Source organism: Capra hircus, chromosome 12, assembly GCF_001704415.2.
Source record: "Capra hircus breed San Clemente chromosome 12, ASM170441v1, whole genome shotgun sequence".
In the NCBI taxonomy this organism is placed as follows: domain Eukaryota; kingdom Metazoa; phylum Chordata; class Mammalia; order Artiodactyla; family Bovidae; genus Capra; species Capra hircus.
The window spans coordinates 56,409,902-56,433,858 of NC_030819.1; the positions used below are offsets into that span (position 1 = coordinate 56,409,902).

Consider the following 23,957-nt stretch of genomic DNA (forward strand, 5'->3'; position numbering starts at 1 on the left):
TATGTTTAAACACTAATATAGACAATATTATTCTAGCATTTTATCTGTCAACGAGTATTTACCTGAATATACATAAAACAAGTTTATCAGGAAGAGAGAAGTTCATATACAGATTTTAACCTACACTGAAAATTACCAATAGATTTATTTCCACTATTGTTTAAAACAAAACTTCAATCAGGTAATTTAAAGGCAATATGAATACAAATAAAATCAGAATTTAAATAGTTCCTCAATTACAGTACCTATTGTCTTACCCTGGATAAGAAAGATAAATTATTGTACCTGCTTTATAAAAGATTGATTAAAAGATACACTGTGGAAACCCCTTTCATAGTCAATTTCTGCAGCCAAAATCCAAATTCAGAGCCCCAATTTTTTAAGCCAGGCCCCATTCAGAGTATTCCAAGAATAATTCTTCAACTACTGAAAAGCATCACTTCCATAAATGTGTCTTGGAAACGGATTTTTAAAATTAGCAAGTTTGCAAGAGCAAACCTATCAAGTTATTGTACACACTGTTCTTTTTTACATTTGAAATGTAACTTATTTATCCAGTCATTCAACAAATATTTATTGAACCTCTGCTATATACAGGCCCTGCTCAAGGTGACAGAGTTATAGCTGTGAACAACACAGACCAAAAATATATAACAATACATAAACATATCTTCATTAGAAAACATTCAGATACAGAAGCTCATAGGATTAAAAAAGTCAAAGTTGTCCTCCTGGAGGTCTGCTCCATCTCAGTTCTTCTTCTGCAATAACTACTACTAACAGTACTTTTCCAGACTTTTTATTTATATAGAATATCTTAGGTGGTAGAACAGCTTTACAGACTGTATATATGTATATACACAGTGGGAATTCCCTGGTGCTCCAGGGGTTAGGACATGATGCTTTCAAGGTTTGATCCCTGCTTGGGGAACTAAGATCCCTAAGAGCCAGCAAGCTATGCAGTGCAGCAAAGACAAGCAAACAGAAAAAAAACCCACTTGTGAAAAGCATACAATTAAATGATTTTGAGTATATTTGTAGTTTTCTGCAACCATCATCATAATCTAGGTAAGTGGATTTTAAAATTATAAATACATGAATTGTATTATAATTTATTTTAAAATCCACTTACCTAGATTACAGTGTTATACAGGTATAACTGTATATGAGCAAGGGGATCAAGCCAGTCAATCCTAAAAGAAGTCAACCTTGAATATTCATCGGAAGGACTGATGCTGAAGCTGAAGCTCCAATACCTTGGCCACCTGATGGAAAGAGACGACTCACTGGAAAAGACCCTGATGCCGGGAAATACTGAGGGCAGGAGGAGAAGAGAGCAACAAAGGAGGAGATAGTTGGATGGCATCACCGACTCAATGGACATGAGTTTGAGCAAGCTCCAGGAGATGGTGAAGGACAGAGAAGCCTGGCGTGCTGCAGTCATTGGGGTTGCAAAGAGTCACACACGACTGAGAAACGCAAAAACAACAATTTTTCACTTAGGACTAAACCTTGAAGGTGTTCTCTCAATATTGGCATAGACAAATTTTGCGATTACTTTCTGCAAAGAGAGGAATGTGTCCTCTCTCCATCTCCCTTGTCAGATTTCTTAGAAAAAGGCTGCTGACAATGGCAATTAGATATAACTGACAATGGTAATCCTATGATTTCAATAGATGGAGAGAAGTTAGCCAATACACAGAATGTCTTGAGAGTCCAAAAATGAACTGGGGAAAAAAAAGGGTACAGAAAATAATGTAAAACACACAAAAAGCTGGCTATTTTGAGCATCTTCAAGTAATAACATTAATAGCTAACACACACAGTAACTCTTTAAGTCCTCACAATTCCATGAAGTAGGTACTGTTATGATACCCACTTTACAGATGTGGAGACTAAGGCACAAAAGATCATCTCTCCACTAACTAAGCTGAAAAGAGGCTGCATAGGGCTTCACCATTTCTGTCCTTTATCGAGCCCATCTTTGCATGAAATGTTCCCTTGGTATCTCTAATTTTCTTGAAGAGGTCTTATAATCTTTCCAATTCTGTTCTTTTCCTCTATTTCTTTGCACTGATCGCTAAAGAAGGCTTTCTTATCTCTTCTTGCTATTCTTTGGAACTCTGCATTCAGATGCTTGTATCTTTCCTTTTCTCCTTTGCTTTTCGCTTCTCTTCTTTTCACAGCTATTTGTAAGGCCTCCCCAGACAGCCATTTTGCTTTTTTGCATTTCTTTTCCATGGGGATGGTCTTGATCCCTGTCTCCTGTACAATGTCACGAACCTCATTCCATAGTTCATCAGGCACTCTATCTATCAGATCTAGGCCCTTAAATCTATTTCTCACTTCCACTGTATAATCATAAGAGATTTGATTTAGGTCATACCTGAATGGTCTAGCAGTTTTCCCTACTTTCTTCAATTTGAGTCTGAATTTGGTAATAAGGAGTTCATGATCTGAGCCACAGTCAGCTCCTGGTCTTGTTTTTGTTGACTGTATAGAGCTTCTCCATCTTTGGCTGCAAAGAATATAATCAATCTGGTTTCGGTGTTGACCATCTGGTGATGTCCATGTGTAGAGTCTTCTCTTGTGTTGTTGGAAGAGGGTGTTTGCTATGACCAGTGCATTTTCTTGGCAAAACTCTATTTAGTCTTTGCCCTGCTTCATTCCGCAGTCCAAGGCCAAATTTGCCTGTTGCTCCAGGTGTTTCTTGACTTCCTACTTTTGCATTCCAGTCCCCTATAATGAAAAGGACATCTTTTTTGGGGTGTTAGTTCTAAAAGGTCTTGTAGGTCTTCACAGAACCATTCAACTTTAGCTTCTTCAGTGTTACTGGTTGGGGCATAGACTTGGTTACTGTGATATTGAATGGTTTGCCTTGGAGATGAACAGATCAGTCTGTCGTTTTTGAGATTGCATCCAAGTACTGCATTTCAGACTCTTTTGTTGACCACGATGGCTACTCCATTTCTTCTGAGGGATTCCTGCCCACAGTAGTAGATATAATGGTCATCTGAGTTAAATTCACCCATTCCAGTCCATTTTAGTTCGCTGATTCCTAGAATGTCGATGTTCACCCTTGCCATCTCATTTGACCACTTCCAATTTGCCTTGATTCATGGACGACATTCCAGGTTCCTATGCAATACTGCTTTTTACAGCATCGGACCTTGCTTCTATCACCAGTCACATCCACAACTGGGTATTGTTTTTGCTTTGGTTCCATCCCTTCATTCTTTCTGGGGTTATTTCTCCACTGATCTCTAGTAGCATATTGGGCACCTACTGACCTGGGGAGTTCCTCTTTTGTTATCTTATCATTTTGCCTTTTCATACTGTTCATGGGGTTCTCAAGGCAAGAGTACTGAAGTAGTTTGCCATTCCCTTCTCCAGTGGACCACATTCTGTCAGACCTGAATACACAGAAGAACTGTACAAAAAAGATCTTCATGACCTGGATAATCACGATGGTGTGATCACTAATCTAGAGCCAGACATCCTGGCATGTGAAGTCAAGTGGGCCTTAGAAGCATCACTACGAACAAAGCTAGTGGAGGTGATGGAATTCCAGGTGAGCTATTTCAAATCCTGAAAGATGATGCTATGAAAGTGCTGCACTCAATATGCCAGCAAATTTGGAAAACTCAGCAGTGGCCACAGGACTGGAAAAGGTCAGTTTTCATTCCAATCCCAAAGAAAGGCAATGCCAAAGAATGCTCAAACTACCGCATAATTGCACTCATCTCACATGCTAGTAAAGTAATGCTCAAAATTCTCAAAGCCAGGCTTCAGCAATATGTGAACCATGAACTTCCTGATGTTCAAACTGGTTTTAGAAAAGGCAGCGGAACCAGAGACCAAATTGCCAACATCTGCTGGATCATCAGAAAACAAGAGAGTTCCAGAAAAACATCTATTTCTGCTTTATTGACTATGCCAAAGCCTTTGACTGTGTGGATCACAATAAACTGTGGCAAATTCTTCAAGAGATGGGAATACCAGACCACCTGACCTGCCTCTTGAGAAACCTGTATGCAGGTCAGGAAGCAACAGTTAGAACTGGACATGGAACAACAGACTGGTTCCAAATAGGAAAAGGAATACGTCAAGGCTGTATATTGCCACCCTGCTTATTTGACTTACATGCAGAGTACATCATGAGAAACGCTGGACTGGAAGAAGCACAAGCTGGAATCAAGATTGCTGGGAGAAATATCAATCACCTGACATATGCAGATGACACCACCCTTATGGCAGAAAGTGAAGAGGAACTAAAAAGCCTCTTGACGAAAGTGAAAGAGGAAAGTGAAAAAGTTGGCTTAAAGCTCAACATTCAGAAAATGAAGATGATGGCATCTAGTCCCATCACTTCATGGGAAATAGATGGGGAAACAGTGGAAACAGTCTCAGACTTCATTTTTGGGGGCTCCAAAACCACTGCAGATGGTGACTGCAGTCATGAAATTAAAAGACACTTGTTCCTGGAAGAAAAGTTATGACCAACCTAGATAGCATATTCAAAAGCAGAGACATTACTTTGCCGACTAACGTCTGTCTAGTCAAGGCTATGGTTTTTCCAGTGGTCATGTATGGATGTGAGAGTTGGACTGTGAAGAAGGCTGAGCGCCGAAGAATTGATGCTTGTGAACTGTGGTGTTGGAGAAGACTCTTAAGAGTCCCTTGGACTGCAAGGAGATCCAACCAGTCCATTCTGAAGGAGATCAACCCTGGGATTTCTTTGGAAGGAATGATGCTAAAGCTGAAACTCCAGTACTTTGGCCACTTCATGCGAAGAGTTGACTCATTGGAAAAGACTCTGATGCTGGGAGGGATTGGGGGCAGGAGGAGAAGGGGACGACAGAGGATGAGATGGCTGGATGGCATCACTTACTCGAAGGACATGAATCTGAGTGAACTCCGGGAGTTGGTAATGGACAGGGAGGCGTGGCGTCCTGTGATTCATGGAGTCGCAAAGAGTCGGACACAACTGAGCGACTGAACTGACTGACTGAGGGCTTCATATCCAGACAAACTGCATTCAGAGTCCACACTCTTAACTGATTTGATGGAATGTAGGGGAGGGGGATGGTTAGTGAAGGACAGGGAGTGGTTTAGGATAAAAGTGAGATAAAGCAGGAAAAGGGTTTAGCAGAGGGGCTGGTTCCCAGTGTTCAGTTTGTAAGTCCTGTCAGACTGTTTTGTGACCCCATGGATTGTAGCCTGCCAGGTTCCTCTGTCCATGGGGTTTTCCAGGCAGGAATACTGGAGTGGGTTGCCATTTCCTCTTTAAAGAGCTCCTAGTGCACACACAATAAGAACAAACAACAACAACCAAAAAAAAACTATTATATTCGTTATATATAAGCAGTTAACACTTTGGCCACCTGATGGGAAGAACTGACTCATTTGAAAAGACCCTGATGCTGGGAAAGATTGAAAGCAGGAGGAAAAGGGGACGACAGAGGATGAGATGGTTAGATGGCATCACCGACTCGGTAGGCATGAGTTTGAGTAAACTCCGGGAGTCGGTGATAGACAGGGAGGCCTGGTGCGCTGCAGTCCATGGGGTTGCAAAGAACTGAACACAACTGAGAGACTGGGAGAAGGCAATGACACCCCACTCCAGTACTCTTGCCTGGAAAATCCCATGGGACGGGGGAGGCTGGTGGGCTGCCATCTATGGGGTCGCACAGAGTCAGACACGACTGAAGTGACTTAGCAGAGCAACTGAACTGAATTGAAGAAATTGGGTTTTATCCTGATGAAAATAAAGAGTTGCTGAAGGTGGAAGGGAGCAGGGAGGCCTGGAGGGGTTGCTTTGGAGGCTGGATGTGAATGACTCCGCCTTCAGCCGGGACACAGGCTCCACCCAAAACATCTGCTGCCATTCCCAGTGGGCTCCTTATCTTCTGCCTCATAAAGTTACTTGTCTTTTGAGTTTCTGAATCATATTGTGGTCACTGATGAAAATAATCTTCTATCTTGGGTTTGTGCTTACTATTGAAGCATCTTGTCATGCTGGAGAACTTCCCTTTTAAAATAAACATCAGAGACCTATGAGAAAGCTGGACAAAAAATGGATTTTAGAGACGCCCAAGGGAGTAATTTAAAAACAACCAGCAACGCCCTGTCACATCAAAGTCAGACCTGGGTGGAAAGAAGAGCTTAGTCCAGGGGAAGGTCTGGGTTAGGTTTACAGGCAACTTCCTATCAGGGTAAACCTTTCAAAATATAACAGAGATAAAGAAAGATGCCCTTTTGCAAGTATGCACAGACAGAAGGAATGAATTCTGATTAAAACCAAGGGAGGAAAACACCAGCTTAACACATAGTCAAGGCTGGAGCTTGCAGTGAGTGAGGGAAGGAGAGATACAAATCAGCAATGTTCTCTTAAGAGAGCTCCTGCAATGTTTTTTTTTTTTACATTGGTAAATAATATACGCTTATTCACATGAACTGGCAAAAATGAAGTATTGCTGTAAATTCACAATATTTCCAAGTGCCAAGTATTTTATTGTATTTAGTATATCTCAACTTTTTATTATGGAAAATTGCAACCATGCAAAAGGAGCAAGGAGAGTGTAATAAAACAGTGTACTCACTGTCCAGCTCTAACCAACACACAGCTGATCCTGTTTTCATCTGCACTCCGTTTTACGGGATCATTTTCAAGCCATCATTTCATCTGTAATTCCCTCAGTGAGCACAATCATTTCACAGTCTGTTTTGGTTTTGGTTGTTTGCTTTTTTAAAAAAAGTCTGCACATCACGTGGCATGCAGGATCTTAGATCCCCGACCAGGGATCGAACCTGTGCAGTGACAGCGTCGAGTCCTAACCACTGGACCACCAGGGAGGTCCCTGTCATTTTACAGTCAAGCCTGCTTTTCAATCCCACCTCTCTCTTCACTCACTCCCGTCTACTCTGCGCAGTGATCTGAGGACAAGGGGACTGATCTGAGGACAGAAGAAAAGTCCCCACAGAAATACCCAACTGTCCCAAAGGGAGAGAGGGAGAAAAAGCTCTGAATCAGGAAAAGATCAGAAGGAGATGGAGCCAGGCCCTTCCCCAGCGCCTTCCCAGATGGGGGTGTCTGGGGCCTCCAGGTGCTGGAGCCAGGCCTTTGAAAGGCAAAGCCTCAAAGATCTGCTGACTTTCCTTTTTAAAATTATTTATTTATTTATTTATTTTTGGCTGTGCTGGGTCTTCGTTGCTGCGAGGGTTTTCTCTAGTTGTGGTGCACGGGCTTCTCACTGCAGTGAGTTCTCCTGTTGCAGAGCACCAGGCTCCAGGGCGCATGGGCTTCAGCAGTTGCAGCTCCCAGGCTCTGGCGCGCAGAACTTGATAGTTGTGGCTCTCAGACTCAGTTGCTCTGAGGCATGTGGGGTCTTCCTGGACCAGGGACTGAACACGTGTTTCCTGCCTTGGCAGGAGAATTCTTTACCAGCTGAGCTACCAGGGAAGCCCAAGGTCTGCTGACTTCCACTCTGGCCTCTGGACTGAAAAGCACACACTACTCATCGTGGAGGGCTTTAGAAGGAGAGGAAGCCGGCACTGCCCGAGGACAGGTCAGCTGCGTTCCCAGAACCATCCAAGTGTGCTGCAGGACACACGGTGCTAGGAGCCGACTGACCGAACCAACCTGTCATGAAACCCTTTCTGTCCCCATCCCTCTTTCCACCAACCTGTTGGCCCATCCACCGTGACTCCTTTCCTCCCATCTTGCAGGAGGATGAGTCCTTTTTGCTCCTGGTCAATGTGTCTCCTTTTACCCTTCACCCTCCTGCCATGTCCTCCAGGCTCGCCTAGGGGCCATTCTGCTCACAACAGGCACATCTTCTGCGGGCCCGCCAAGGGCCGCCCATCCATTCATTCACTCTCATTCCAGCCATCCCCCTCCCACCCTCCACACTCAACTGCTTCCCCAGCTCGCACTTTTCCAAAGCCTCGCCATCTTCAGGAAACCTTCTAGAATTGCCCCCTTCACACCTCCCTGTGTGGACTGACCGGGCAGCATTCGTGTGCACCCTCTCTGGGTGCCAAGTGTACCCCCCACTGGGTGCAGTGTGGGGGTGCACTTCTCTCTCCCAGGGGGCTGAGGCCTGAGGCCAGAGGCCAGGTCTTAATCCTGCAGCCCTGGCTCTAAGGGTGCTCACTCAGAAGATGCTCAGAAGTGTCTGCAGGAAGACAGTGGGGACTCACAGATGAACAAACCCATCCCTGCTCTTGGGGTGGTTGTTTAGCCACTCAGTCGTGTCCAACTCTTTGTGACCCCATGGACTGGACTGAAGCATGCCAGGCTCCCCTGTCCTTCACTGTCTCCTGGAGTTTACTCAAACTCATGTCCATCAAATTGGTGATGCCATCCAACCGTCTCATCCTCTGTCATCTCTTTCTCCTCCTGCCTTCAATCTTTCCCAGCATCAGGATCTTTTCAAATGAGTTGGCTCTTCATATCAGGTGGCCCAAGTACTGGAGCTTCAGTATCAGTTTTTCCAATGAATATCCAGCAATGATTTCCTTTAGGATTGACTGGTTTGATTTCTTGGGGTAGTTCCATCTATACAGAGGCCATTCTCCAAAGGTTAGAGGGGTTAGAGTGCCTGCCTACTTCCTGTTCTTCAGGAGACTTCCAGTCACATTCACCGAAGAACTCCAGATTCTTCAGCAGGATATACGAGGCTGACCTGAGCCTTAGCGGCTCTCAAGCAGAGCTCAGAAGGGCGCCACCTCCCACTATAACATGAACTTCTTTTAGTGCCTGCTGAGTTCTCTCTTGCAGTTCTCTCCATTGCCTGAGATCTCAACTCTTAACCCCACTGGCTGCTTGCTGCTGACCCTGGAAGACTCAGGTGCAATGTCGCCACCTGTGGGAAGCGTGCTCTGGCCCTGACCCTGCTGTCACCACTGGACTGGAAGATTCCTGGGATCAAAGACTTTTTCTTCATCTATGCCCTGTCCCTAGTCATGAGCACAAAGTCTGGCACATCCAGAGGCCTCAATAAACGTTTGATGAATGACTGAAAGAGGGGGAAAAAGAGCTGATTCTTTCAGTTTCTGTCACTGAAAGTGAAAGTGAAGTCGCTCGGTCGTGTCCGACTCTTTGCGACCTCATGGACTGTAGCCTACCAGGCTCCTCGGTCCATGGGATTTTCCAGGCAAGAGCACTGGAGTGGGTTGCCATTTCCTTCTCCAGTTTCTGTTATTGCAGAAACACAAATTGACTCTTCACACCAATGGCTGTGGACCGAGGAAGACTACTATTGCAGTTTGAATTTTTGAGGCTTTTAGAATTAAAATTTCAGGAAACAACCCCACCTTGCTTTGCGAAGAGTAGATTAGGCAAATTTCTAGCAGAAGGTGACCCATCTTTCTCCCCTTGTTTAACCTCTGAGACATGGGGTTATTGGCGCAGTGGATGTACCTACACAACAACTAACACAAGCCAGAAAACTCAAGAACTCATTGGATGTGGCACTGAGCCACTGCTCCCATATCCTACAGTACAAAAAATTTTAAATTGAATCTAAATGTGTCCCCTTCCTATTCCCAGTCAGCTCCTAACCCATGGAGTTAGTTATACTAACATCATCCACAAAAATAAAGATTAATCTGTGAAAGCTGTTTCTAATCCACAGTCTCACGGAGCTGCAAATGACCAAAGGTATTTTTCTTAAAAAAACACACACACACACACACACACACACACACACAAAGAACCTCTTTGACACCTATTACATCCTTGTACTCAATCGAAACAGTGCTCCAAAATTTTAGGAGTGCTAATAGTGCTCCTCCACTTTTGCTATTAATATTTTTAAAGGGATCCTGACTTTCCCTTGATCTTTCATTTTAACAATCAGGGGTCGGAACTTGAATTTTCCTCTCAAGTTTCTCTAAATTTCCCCTCCCCCTCACTTTTCAATGGTCAGAATATCTGAAAGTATTTTTTGCCCATGAATGATTCATTAGTTGTGTTTTTTAGAAATCAGGCTGAGCAGCAGCACAACCATTCTGCTTTGCATTATCTTTCTGCTTCTCAGTTCCTGATCAGATGCACCTTTCATACCTAAGATACACTTATGAATTAGTCTAATATTCTTAGCTTCTATTCAAAGTCCGGATATCAAGACCTATTCTTATTTAGCTCTTGACCTCTGCCTGGGGTGGGGGTGGGGGGTGTGTGTGTGATGATAATGAGATAACAGAGGAATGTTAGTGCAAAAGTCTGGCCTTCTCTGAAGAATTTGTTAGAGAAGATGCTGATGCTAGAGTGATGAGACATCAGTAATAATACTTTCTGTTTTTGGCCACACACCTCTTGGCTTGCGGGATCTTAGCTCCCCAGCCAGGGACTGACCTCTTAGAGTGAGAGTGCTGAGTCCTAACCACTGGACCACCAGGCAAGTCCCAATAATATTTTCAGTTTATGTAATGCTTTGCTGTTTCCACGTTCATTTGATCTATGATAAGACAGCACGGTAGACACGATCTTCCTCATTTCCCATAGAAACTGAAGCTCATCGTTCTTAAATGTCCTAACCAAGGTCTCTCCGGTCATCTAATCTGCTCTCAGTTTTAACTCTCATCTATAATAATAATTATTAACCTACAGCTAATTACTAACCTATAACCTATAGCTAATAATTCCAAATTGGGTTTATGTCCCAGGCCTTTTCCCTGAAAGAGCCAAACTTCTCTGCAAAATTGCCTACTTGTCAGTTGCAACTTGTCAGTTGCACCTACTTGTCAGGTTGTCCACAGGCAACCTGAATTCACAACTGGCATTGGGCGGTCTTCCTATGTAGGCTGAGGCATCAGAATCTATGTGGCAGCCCCAGCAGGAAGCTGGAAACCCAGCACCAGTGCCTGGACGGGGTGCAGCGGCAATTCCTGAGGAGGATTTGTTGTCTGAATGCTTCTGTGAGTGAATGAATGAGCAGGGAGGGTGGGTCATCGTGGCTCTTCCCTCACCCTCAACGAGAAGATTAATTGGTCATCAAATCCTGCCATTTCTACATCACAAATCTCTCTCAAATTCTTTCCCCCTTTAGAATCCCCACCTTGCCTCCCCTGCTGGATTGTGTCAGGGCTAAAATGAGATTAATACACATGAAAGTGTTTTGCAAAGAATAAACCTCTGGGGGTGGGGGAGTGGGGAAGGATAAATCCTTCTGGAAGCTGTTACTAAACTTAGTGGCTCCAGTTTGCCTGTTCCTTTCAAGCTAAGCTTTTTCTGCCCTCCTGACCCTGTTGTTTTCTTTCTGCGGCTTCCACAGGCCCACTGCTCAATTTGTAACCTAAATACTGCTGCTCTCTACACATGGGCTTAGCAGCTCAGCCATACACCCTTCTATGTTACTTGCTTCTGGTTATTTCTTACAGCAAAATCTGGCTCCTCATTACATAGCTTTCGTAGCCTCTACTGCTTCTCACACAACCTCAGGCATACGTGCCAAGTGCGACGTCACTTCACTTGTGTCCAACTCTGGGCAATCCTGTGGACTATAGCCCACCAAGCTCCCTCTGTCCATGGGATTCTCCAGGCAAGAATACTGGAGTGGGTTGTTGCCATTTCCTCCTCCAGGGGGTCTTCCCAACCCAGGGTTCTTTACCGCTAGCGCCACCTGGGAAGCCCTAAGTGGCGTACAGGCATACAGTAAGTGCTTAATAAATGCTTATTGATGCAGAGAGCTGCTCTCCTCCACACCCTTCTCTCCTTCCCACTATCCTGAGTTTCCCTCAGAATTCTATTTTTTAATCTTCAAAACTCCCTGCCTCTATGAGGAACATTTCTTCCTAAGAGATCTGAGAAAGGAAGAGTCTAGATGAGCCTACAGGTTGGAATTTTAAGGAGGTTGCTCACTCTTCACTTTGTTAAATGTACACAGTGCAAAGTGGCAGAGCCAGACTCTGACAGGCTGTTCACTATGCTGGAATCATTGTGTTTTTTTTAAGATAATTTATTTTTTAATCTAAAGATAATTGCTTTACAGAATTTTGTTGTTTTTTGTCAAACCTCAAACTTGTTGGGTTCTGGATGTGGACACAGGAGAGCATTCTGGTGGGCTGAGTGGGTGGATGTTGTCTGCTTCTTGCTCCTCAGGCCCCCTTTGCTCACACCTCTGATCACGCTCTGTCTCTAAACCAGGTTCACTGTTTGCTCCTGCTTGTTGAGCAGCAGCCACTTTTTAAAAATAATAATAATACTTATTTGAGCTTCCATGGTGGCTCAGAAAGGTGGTAAAGAATCCGCCTGCCAATGCAGGAGATGCAAGATATGCAGGTTCAGTCCCTGGGTGGGGAAGAACCCCTGGAGAAGAGAATGGCAACCCACTCCAGTATTCTTGCCTGGACAATCCCATGGACAGAGAAGCCTGGCGGGCTACAGTCCATGGGGTCACAAAGAGTCAGACACGACTGAGTGACTAAACAACAACAACAGTAAGCAAAATAAATCAGATTTCTGAGGCTGAGGAAGCGTGTCAGGACCACAGGGAAGTGACCAACGTAAAAGTGCTCTGGGAAGGCCTCGCGGTGGTCACTCTGCTCCCCTCATGGCCACGGTCCCCGCATTGCTCCCTGCTAAGTGCACCACTGGAGAACCACATGGCCAAATACAACACTATCTTCATTTGGACTCCATTTTCTCTCTAGCTATCCCAACTGTTGGCTCTCTAGGCATTTGTCAATTGCTCTACAGATGATCTCTTTCACCATTCCCTCCTGGTTTTACTCCCATCTCCCCAGAGTCATCTGCTGAGGGAGCCACCCCAGGGGTACATCACGCATTTGTCCATCACAACCTCGATAGGTCTGCGCATGTGTTTGGATGTCTCTCCATATGTGGACGTAATACAGACGATTCAACCTTGATTTGGACAATACTGAATTTTCCCTCCCTCCCAATGGCAATCAGTGGTAACATCATCCCAACAAACTGAATCAGACCCAGAAGCCACTCAAAACCTCCTCTTGCTCATGCTCTGGGTCTCATCGGGCAGCAGGCCTCCACTGCGTCTTTACACTGTCTGCTCTGCCTCTCGTCCAGGCCCTTGACATCACTCATCTAGGCTGTGACATGCTCTTCTATGAATAACTGGTGCCCCTGCTCTCTTCTTGGTCTTCTCATCCTCCATTTGAATGTTAAAGTTATCTTTTTGGAGGGAGTACAATTCTGTCCATGTTATTCTCCAGCTTAAAATAGTCAGTGGGGACTTCCTTGGTGGTCCCATGGCTAAGACTCAGCTCTCCCAATGCAGGGACCTGGTTTTGATCCCTGGTCAGGGAACCAGATTCCACATGATGCAACTAAGACCTGGCGTGGCCAAATAAATAAATATGTTAAAAATAATAATAAATAAGGACATTTTAAAACGAAGAAGAGTCAGTGGATTCCCTACATATGGGATAAATCTGAAGTGAAAGTGAAAGTCGCTCAGTCGTGTCCGACTCTTTGCCACCCCAAGGACTATTTAGTCCATGAAATTCTCCAGGCCAGAATACTGGAGTGGGAGCCATTCCCTTCTCCAGGGGATCTTTGCAACCCAGGAATCTAACCGAGGTCTCCTGTATTGCAGGCGGATTCTTTACCAACTGAGCCGCCTGTAAGCCCTTCCCTACCCTACGGCAATGATTTATTTCCTCTATGCTTCCTCTTATTGTGAAGTCCTGAGGGCAGGGATTGTATCTTACTTTTGGTTTCCCTGAAGCTCAGTTGGTAAAGAATTTGCCTGCAATGCAGGGGACCCTGGTTCGCTTCCTGGGTTGGAAAGATCCGCTGGAGAAGGGCTAGGTTACCCACTCCAGTATTCCTGAGCTTCTCTTGTGGCTCAGCTGGTAAAGAATCCGCCTGCAATGCAGGAGACCTGGGTTCGATCCTGGCTTGGGAAGATCTCATGGAGAAGGGAAAGGCTACCCTTTCCAGTATTCTGGCCTGGAGAATTCGTCCATGGAGTCCACGGGGTCACAAAAAGTCAGACATGAATGAGCGACTTTCACTTTCACTTTGTTTCAGAAGGACCTAGCAAAGCACCTGGCACAGCTAACAGAGATCTGTTACACTGAATACTGAGGGGTCCACTGGTTTGACACTGGTCCTGGTGTCTCTGGCCAGTGAGTTCACCTCTCTAAATTCTGTTTCCTGAACTGTAAAATGGGAATAATTACAGGATTCTTGTAAAGACTGAATAATATAGTACAGGTAAACAGCACAGCAACCCACTCCAGTATTCATGCCTGGAAAATCTCATGGACCGAGGAGCCTGGTAGGCTACAGTCCACGGGGTTGCAGTTGGACAAGACTGAGCGACCTCATGCAAACAGCAGAGAACCTGGGCTCATAATTCAATAAGTATTAGCCATTGCTCTTAACACCCCTCAGAGCCTAGTACAATTTAAAAAACCAACCAAGCAACCCCTAAGCAACTTTTTATTCATTTATTCATTATTTTTAAAATTATTATTTAGTTTCATTTTTGGTTGTGCTGGGTCTTCATTGCTGCCTACAGGCTTTCTCGAGTTGTGGCAAATGGCAGCTACTCTCCAGTGGTGCACAGGTTTCTCATCTTGGTGGCTTCCTTTACTGTGGAGCACGGGTTCTAGGGTGCTGGGGCTTCAGTAGTAGTGGCACGTGGGCTCAGCAGTTGAGGCTCCAAGGCTCTCGAGCACAGGCTCAGTAGTTAGGGTACGTGGGCTTAGCTGCTCCAAGGCATGTGGGATCTTCCCAGATCAGGGATGAACTCATGTCTCTTTTACTGGAAGGAGGATTCTGCACCATGGAGCCATGGGGAAAGCCCTCAAAGTGACTTTTCTAACCAGTTGATTCCACTGATGTCATTTAAAAAAAAAAATCTCACCACACTGCATGTAGGATCTACCCAGACCAGGGATCAAAACTCAGCTTGTTGTATTGGGAGAGTGACATCTTAACCACTGGACTGCGAGGGCAGTCCTGATGTCACCCTTCTATAAACTGCTGTGACATTAATTGGAGCAGTCATTTTAATGTTTATATTCTGCTCATACTTGTATATCTAGCTCCTGGCTAATTGTTAAGCTTTGGGGAAAACTGGAATGTGTCTTTATACTTTGTGTAGGTAGAATTCTAAGATGATTCCATGTGACTCTCATCCCTGTGGGATCCTCTCCCCTACAAATGTGGGTGGAATCCATGAGTGTGGGGTTACCACCACGATGAGTTATGTCAGATGACAGCTGCTGTCTTTAACAAAGGAAGCTTACCTGGTGGGGCCTGATTTAATCCTATCGAATAATAAAAAGCAGAGAGTTTTCTCTGACTAGAGGCAGAAGACGCAGAGATTTAAAGCACAAGGAAGGACTGGACACGTCCTTACTGGCTTGAAGGCAGACGGGGCTACGTAGACCTGGAACCAGCCTTGGGGTCCACAGAGCAACACCCTACTGACAGTCGGCAAGAAAAACGGACCTTGGTCATCCAGCCGCAAGAAACTGGATTCTGCCAATGACCTGAATGAGTCTGAAAGTGAAATCTCAGAGCCTCCAGACAAGAGTTCATGTTGGCCGATACCTGGATTTCAGCTTTGTGAAACCCTGAGCAGAGAACTCAGCTGTGCCTAGCTAGACTTTGGATCTATAGAACTATGAGCTACGTGTTGTTTGAAGCCTCTGAGAAAATGTTTATTATGCAGCAACAGAAAGCGAATACTTCTTTTAAATGCCTTAATTATTGAGCAAAACATTATTTAACATTATATTCAATAAATACTCATTGAGAAAACATTAATAATTGAAATAACTATCACAAGGTCAAAATGTCAACAGGATTTCTCTTTAATCAAAATAAAAAAATTTTTAACAAAGATCTTAATTTGAATATTTGTCATGCTCATTTTATATTTATTAAATTGCTTAAAACACATTATATTCCAGAAGCAGTCTTTTTATAAAACCTGAAAAGAATTACTTAAAGCAGAGATGTACCCAGAGACACAGTGCATATACCCATAGATACACTGTAGCTTGAGGACCTCAAAAATCAGTTGGTAGGATTATTTTGCAAACTAAGGTAATCATCAAAAGAGGGCACAGGCAAAATTTCTCTGCATAAATTACCATTATAAAGAAGAATTCTATAAAACTAATATTTCTGTGTCAATGCGGAAGGTCCTTGGAAACAATGCCTTATGGATTTGTTCCTCCCCAATTTTTATTAAAAAATCTGGCAAATACATACCCCCTGGAGATTTGCAGTATGTATTACCATACTAACAACTTAAAGAAGTCATGAAGGGAATCTACCTATTTAATTTTTTTGGCCTTGTGACTTGCGGGATCTTACTTCTCCAACTGGGGATCAGTCAAACCTGTACCCACTGCATTGCAAACATGGAGTCTTAACCACTGGACTGCCAGGGAAGCCCTCCTAATTAAAAAAATAATAATAATAAATAAATATATATAATAATGATAAATATATATATATACATCATCCTCCAGATGTATTTACCACAGAACCTTTGCTTTGAGAAACAAGCTGACATCTTTCAGGAACCCCATTTGGGAAATGCTGACCTAAACAAAATTTTCACTTCCCCAGACAAAACATCTCATCAAAATATTAATAGGGGAAGAAATGTTTCAGAGATTGAATTTATAAAAGATATTCAGGTGCCAGAAAGGTGTCTTCCCTCTTTCCCTATTGGCTATAGCAACTTGTCACTTTTTTTCCTAGAGTTAATACACTGGGAAAGTGACTCTTAACAACTCTATTAACAAAATACCTATTCAGCAAAGGAAATGTGCCAATGAATTTTCTAGAATAGTTTAAGTGATACCCTTTATCTATTTGTGCATTACTGAAGTGGATATATTCCAGAAGTAATTGAAACAAGGTGGTTTCTGTCTTCAAATACCCTACAATTTAATGCAGACAATGCTGCTGGCAAATATCTTAACAAATGGTGTTTTTAGTCAATGTTTAGTCAATGCTCATTGCTAAGGAGGAGAGTAGAATCGGTTCAGTTTTTTTTTTTAAGACTTTTTAATTTTATATTGGAGCACAGCCAATTAACAATGCTATGACAGTTTCAGGTGGACAGTCAAGGGACTCAGCCATACATATATGTGCATCCATTCTTCCTCAAACTCCCCTCCATCCAGGCCGCCATATAACATTGAGCAGAGTTCCCTGTGCTCTACAGTAGGACCTTGTTAGTTATCCATTTTAAACACAGCTGTGTATATGGAGTCCATCCCAAACTCCCTAACTATCCCTTCCCCTCATCCTTCCCCACAGGCATACATTCAGATTTTGAGGTAGGATTCTTGTGCTTTGAAATACTATAAATGCTAAGAGATTTCAAGTAAAAAATAGGAAATTTTTAAAAATTGAATTTGAAATAGAGTTGTGATGGACTACCCAAAAAAGAGGAATAAGCTTAGGATTCTATGCACATTTTTGCTCTAATCCAGGGGTTCTCAGACTTTATCAGGCTTCAGGAACTACAGAAGGCTCTGTCTAGCACAGACCACTGGGCCCATCCTCAGAGTCCCTGGTCCAGAGGTGTCGGGGTGGAGCCCAGGAATTTCACATCTAACAAGTGATGCAGGTGATGCTGACGCTGCTGGTCCAGGAGGCCTGTTTTGACAACCACTGAGAATCTAGTTCTTGTACCAACTCCCTTGAGATTCTCACTCAAAAGATCTGGAAAAAGCTTCCTGCGTGGTTTTGGTATATGCTCATCTGAGAGATCCTTTTTAGCTCTGAAGTCCTGATGTCTGGGGATTTCGGTTTAGGATATCTGTGTTCTGGTTCTGCACCTCAAATTCCTTGTAGTCTCTCTATGGGTATTTCAGCATTCGGAAGTAAAGGCAGAATGCTTGGAGAGGTGGAAGACAGAGACATCATTAGTTTTACAGCTGATGGGCAGAATTTACGGGAGGAGAAAGTCGGAACACATAACTGTGGATTCTTACTTCTCTTTGCTCCGACCTCCTACCCATAATCTGGAAAATGCAGGGCTGACCAAGCTGACCATTAGTGTAATCAGAGAATGCCTAGAAGTCTGCAACTACCATGTAACCTCTATATCTGTCTTCCTTTCCCTCTTTCACTTTGCATTTGTTTAATTGTCTGTGATTTTAAGACAATTTAGATAAAGGTATTCCAGTAGAACGATCAAGAGTCAGCTGGATTCCAGTCCTGGCTCTGTCGGTTAGTTGCTGAAGGACTCTGGGAGAGCTATTTAATATTTCCTAATCTCAGTTTCTTTTTCTATAAAACAGGAAATCTTTCACATCATTGTTATTAGAAGCCAATGGGAAAATGTATGATAAGCACTTAGCCAGGGCCTGGCACAGAGTAAGCAGGCAGTAGCACAGAACTCATATCACTAGCAAAGGTTCTATGAGAGTCCTAGAACATGTATCAGCCTCAATCTTGAGAAACAAGAATTATATTAAGTAGTTTCCTTCCTTCCTCCTTCCCCTCCTTTCCTTCTTCAGACGGATGACAAGGTGGGCAGGGCTGGCCCGGCCCGCACAGCTGGAATCACTGCAATATTTCTCACTGCAACAAATGTGTCACTTTCTATGGAGAACTTCCTGCCACTCTCAGGAATTACCTTTTTTTTTTTTTGGCTGAGCCATACAGCTCGTGGGATCTTGGTTTCTCAACCAGGGGTTGAACCTGGGCCCTCAGCAGTGAGAGTGCAGAGTAAAAACCAACTGACTGTTGGCCTGCCAGGGAATTCCCAAGAACTGCCTTTAGTAAGTACCAAATAGTACCAAGGATAAGACCTCTGATTCTAAGATGCAACATTGTATTATACAGCACTCAGAAAGAAAAAAGGCTACCAACTAAACGATGATATGATGCTTTCTTATCATTTACAATTTTTATTTTCTACTTTATGAAGCTGTCCTTAGACTTAGATTTTTAAAATATCTATCGTTCTCTTGCAGACACAGAAAGGAAGAATACAGGCCAAACAAACTGACTTCTAACATTCCTAACTCATCGCCACATTCAGCGTCCCAGGCTTCTGAATGCTTGCTTGAATCAGAATCCTGTCACTGCCTGTTCACTCAATGTCATCCTTTGTACCATCAAGGACACTGGCAATGTGGCATTTCCTAACAGAATCTGAAAGTACTGAAAGCTCTTGGGGCTGGACTCTGGCTTGCCTATTTTTGATTTCTACTTCAAGAATACTGCCAAGCACGTGGTGATTTCTCATTTCCCCCACTCCCTTTCCCATAAACATTTGGTTCTGAGGGATTAAAAGAGTGTTTCACTCTTCCTTCGCGGATTTTATTGCCAGCAACTGACACCCATTTTTCAAGTCTGGACACTGGTGTTTTTGATGTTCGTGGATAAGTATGCAATGACAACTGCAGCCTGGCCAACAGACTGTGAGAATCTTCATTTTATAAGAAGCATCTTGATTTCATAGATGTTGGTAATAAGTCAACTAAGGTCTGAACTGACCCTTCTAGAGTTCAGCTCTGTTTGGTTTCATTTGTAGGAAACACAGTATACTAATAGCCTTTGCATTGCACCGATTTTTCCCCCCATAATAACTTCAGATAAAATTACATACTGTATTTACTCATTTAGTACAGAATTCTAGAATCTCCCTGGTGGTCCAGTGGTTGAGAATCCACTGTCAATGCAGAGGACAGGTGAACTAATATGCTTCTATTTTAGCTTCTGGGACCATGGTACTTCTACACACCAGGCTAGTCTAACTTCAACATAGCTATCTGCTACAGAGTAAGGTCAAGAATGATGGTGGATTATTGGTAAAATACAGAGGGTGGGAGGAGTCTGGTATAGGACATAGTACTGCCATATCCTTTTTGGTGATGTAACGTTACTGGTTTTCATAAAACAGTAACAGCAAGTGAAACTTATTGACCTGAGACAGCTCAGTAAAATGAGTCTGATTTTGGTAAAAGGCCCAGTTGCTGCTTGGGAAGTACAGAGGCAAAAAAAAGTCTGTAATTTGCAATGAAGTCTATAGATTTGCCTTCATTGCTTATAGTAAAAGGCTGCACAGTCCTGGTTAGTTGCTTTTCAGCACATCTGTTTTTGGAATTGTAACACTAAGGAAGAATAATATTCTAGGTCTGTCTGCCTCCCAATAGGTATAGTAGATGGCAGCTTTGGTTGGTAAGGTGGATTCATAATTTTTAGCGTTCATAAAACTAAGAGACTGGGAGAATTTTTGCTTATGCTTACATTTTCTATTCATGAACTATCTCCTTTATGTGTAAAAAAAATCAATATTTTATGAAATAATCTCCTTGGAGGTTAAGTGCTACAGCAGCACTCTTTTCCAGTTAGAGAAAATCTTCACGTTACTGAAGAGAAAAGGCCTTTAAACAAAGCTTTCCTTCCTCACTAGGAAAGTCTACTTCCAGTCACTGGACCATGAAACATTACTGGCGTTACAGAGTGCAGCAGGTTGACTAGCATGCGGTATGTCTACTGAAGCCAAGGTTTTTTACACAATTCTTCCCAAAGATGTGTTACATTTTTAGTATAACAACAACAAAATGATACTGCTGGCAGGGCCCACTCTGCAGATGCTGAGTGTTGAAAAGGACTGGTGTAGAACTTCCCTGGTGGTCCATGGTTAAGAGTCTGCCTGCCAACGCAGGAGACACAGGTTCGATCCCTGGTCTTGGAAGATTCCACATGCTTTGGAACAGCTAAGCCCATGGGCCATAACTACTGAGCCCATGCACCGCAACTACTGAAGTCTGCATATCGCAATGAGGGAAGCCCACACACTGCAGTGAAGAGTGGGCCCCACTCGCTGCAACCAGAGAAAGCCTGAGAGGCAATGAAGCCAACAATCAATTAGTTTTTAAAAAGAGGACTGGTGTCCTTTGCACACCACTGAGGTTACTCGGATCACGCTGACAGCGGCTGGCACTGGTAGCTCCTGGCACTGCTTTGTTTCTGCTGTTTTTTCAACAGGAAGGCAGTACCTAAGCTCCAAGCCTCTGGCCACCTGATGGGAAGAGCTGACTCACTGGAGACCTTGATGCTGGGAAAGATAGAAGGTAGGATGAGAAGGGGATGACAGAGGACGAGATGGTTGGATGGCATCATCAATTCAATGGATTTGAGTTTGAGCAAGCTCCGAGAAATAGATGGGGAAACAGTGGAAACAGTATCAGACTTTATTTTTTGGGGCTTCAAAATCACTGCAGATGGTGACTGCAGCCATGAAATTAAAAGAGGCTTACTCCTTGGAAGAAAAGTTATGATCAACCTAGATAGCATATTCAAAAGCAGAGACATTACTTTGCCGACTAAGCTCCATCTAGTCAAGGCTATGGTTTTTCCAGTGGTCGTGTATGGATGTGAGAGTTGGACTGTGAACAAGGCTGAGCGCCGAAGAATTGATGCTTTTGAACTGTGGTGTTGGAGAAGACTCTTGAGAGTCCCTTGGACTGCAAGGAGACCCAACCAGTCCATTCTGAAGGAGAGCAGTCCTGGGACTTCTTTGGAAGGAATGATGCTAAAGCTGAAACTCCAGTACTTTGGCCACCTCATGCGAAGAGTTGACTCATTGGAAACGACTTTGATGCTGGGAGGGATTGGGGGCAGGAGGAGAAGGGGACGACAGAGGATGAGATGGCTGGATGGCATCACTGACTCAATGGACGTAAGTCTGAGTGAACTCTGGGAGTTGGTGATGGACAGGGAGGCCTGGCGTGCTGCGATTCATGGGGTTGCAAAGAGTCGGACACGACTGAGCGACTGAACTAAACTGAACTGAAGCTCCGAGAAATAGCGAAGGACAGGGAAGCCTGGTGTTCTGCAGTTCATGGGGTCGCAAAGAATCAGACTTGAGTTAGCGACTGAACAACAACGTAACAACTCCAAATAACGTATGTCTAACAACTTTTAATTATTATATTTTTCTTCCAAACCCTTTACTTTACTTTATGTGGTCTGTTTTATATTGTTCTAATCAACATGCATATACTATTTTGTATCTCTTCATTGGTCTAACATTATAAAACTTTCTACTTTATATTGTTTTCATAAATATTTTAGCTGCTGCATAATATTCAGTCATAAAGTGCTAAACCTTTTCCTATTGTTGGACATGAAGTTGGCTTCCAGGTTACATCCTTGTACCTAATGCCTTTCGTTCCCTTTTTTAAAGAAAATTATTTCATTACGAGTCATTCTCACGGAGGAAAATTTACAGTTACTGAACACCCACTGTATACCACAGATTTGATGTGAATTATTCATTATTTCTCCAGCTTTATTAAATTCCCATTTAGCAGATCCTGCTAAAGTCTGTGATGGCTTGGGGGGACTTTCGGCAAGAAGTGAAGGTTGAGAGAGGGCGGATAAGAGAACAGTGATACTAGTTCCACCTATGGGCATCTAATTTGCATGTATCAGATTCCTCATCTATAAAATAGAGATAACTGATCTTTCCTGGTGGTCCAGTGGTTAAGACTCTGTGCTTCCAATGCAGGCAACATGGGTTCAATCCCTGATTGGGGAACTAAGATCCCACATGCCACATGGCATGGCCAAAAAACAAACAACAGTGACAAAAAGCCCAAAACCAACCAACCAAAACAGAGATAACAATAGTAATGACCTCACAGGGATGTTGGAAGACAGTGGCTACGAAGCACCTAAAGAGCTTGACACACGGTGAGATCTCAACACACCTGAGCAGCAACAACTACTGTCCCAGCCTTCCTGCGGCTGTCACGACTCAAGTCACAAGACAAATACCCAGAAAGGGGGCTGGTCAGTCTGACACCAGAGCTCATGCTTCCCCCACCCCACCCCCCTCCAGCCGCGCTGTACAGCACACGCCTCCCCGCGGGAGGGCTGGGTCACAGAAGGCCTTTATTCTCCGGCCGTTTCCACAAGTGTTCCAACAGTTCAGAAACACCTGGCCCCGTTCTGCCCCAGCTTCTCTGATTACGCTCAGTCTTAAAGTCTTCGCTTCCATGAGCCACTCGTTTCTGATCTCAGCATTTCCCACACCTCTTGCTGCTGGTGCTCTGCTTCGCCTCCCGCAGCCACGAAGGCTTCTCAGCCGGAGAGATCGCCAAGGGCCCCAGGGCCCGTGTTTCCAGCATGCAGCCTGAGCGCTCAGAGGATCGTGCAGAGCAGGACCCACTGCGGTTGTGGACCAGATGGGCTGCCTCCCCCTCTCTAAGGAGGGGGGAGAGGGCAGGAAAGAGCAGCTACCCCAGTCAGGAGACAGCAGGACCCTGACTTGGGGGGGCGGTGATCCTTGTGCTGGGGCCTTAGCCCCACGGGCTCCTGTCTGCTAGAACCGAAGCTTCCGTTCCGAGAGACTTTGAGGACAAGGAGCGCTGGCAGAGATGGGAAGATGGACAAAGCCTTCGGCCTCCTCTCGCCTTGTGTGCTCAGTTGCCGCAGTCGTGTCTGACTCTTTGGGACCCTATGGACTGTAGCCCATCAGGCTCTTCTGTCCATGGGATTCTCCAGACAAGAATACTGGAGTGGGTTGCCGTGCCCTCCTCCAGGGGATTTTTCCACCCCAGGGATCAAACCTACATCTCTTGCATTGGCAGGAAGGTTCTTTACCCCTGAGCCACCGGGGGAACCCTCCTCCCACCTTGCCCTTCAGCTAATGCAGGATGGAGCTGCTCCCCTTCCATCTAGGAGGTGATGGGGCTCCAGAGGAGTGCAGTTAGGGGAGTGAAGCCTGAATACTGGGTGAGAGCTCTCACCGCTGGGCCTCTACTCACCCTCCCCAGGGGTCCATGAGACTGAGATGGCTCAGAGGTGACTTGGCTCTATGGATGAAACACAACTGTCTTCTAGCTCCTTCTCCCCATGGACAGTCCCTTCCTGAGGGCCACCATCACCATTTGCATCCAGAGCTCCCTTAAATACTGCTGGAAAAGAGGCTTCCATTCATTGTGATATAATAAGACACAGGACAGGAGAT

General features: G+C 44.2%; 1 long non-coding RNA gene across 1 annotated transcript in view; it reads left to right on the plus strand.

The window, feature by feature from the left end:
* Window positions 1-19,962, plus strand: part of LOC102185374 — a 31,232-nt gene extending 11,270 nt beyond the window's left edge. The window contains exon 3 of the long non-coding RNA XR_310443.3: window positions 18,946-19,962. This is a non-coding gene — a long non-coding RNA (uncharacterized LOC102185374). The remainder of the gene's footprint in view (window positions 1-18,945) is intronic.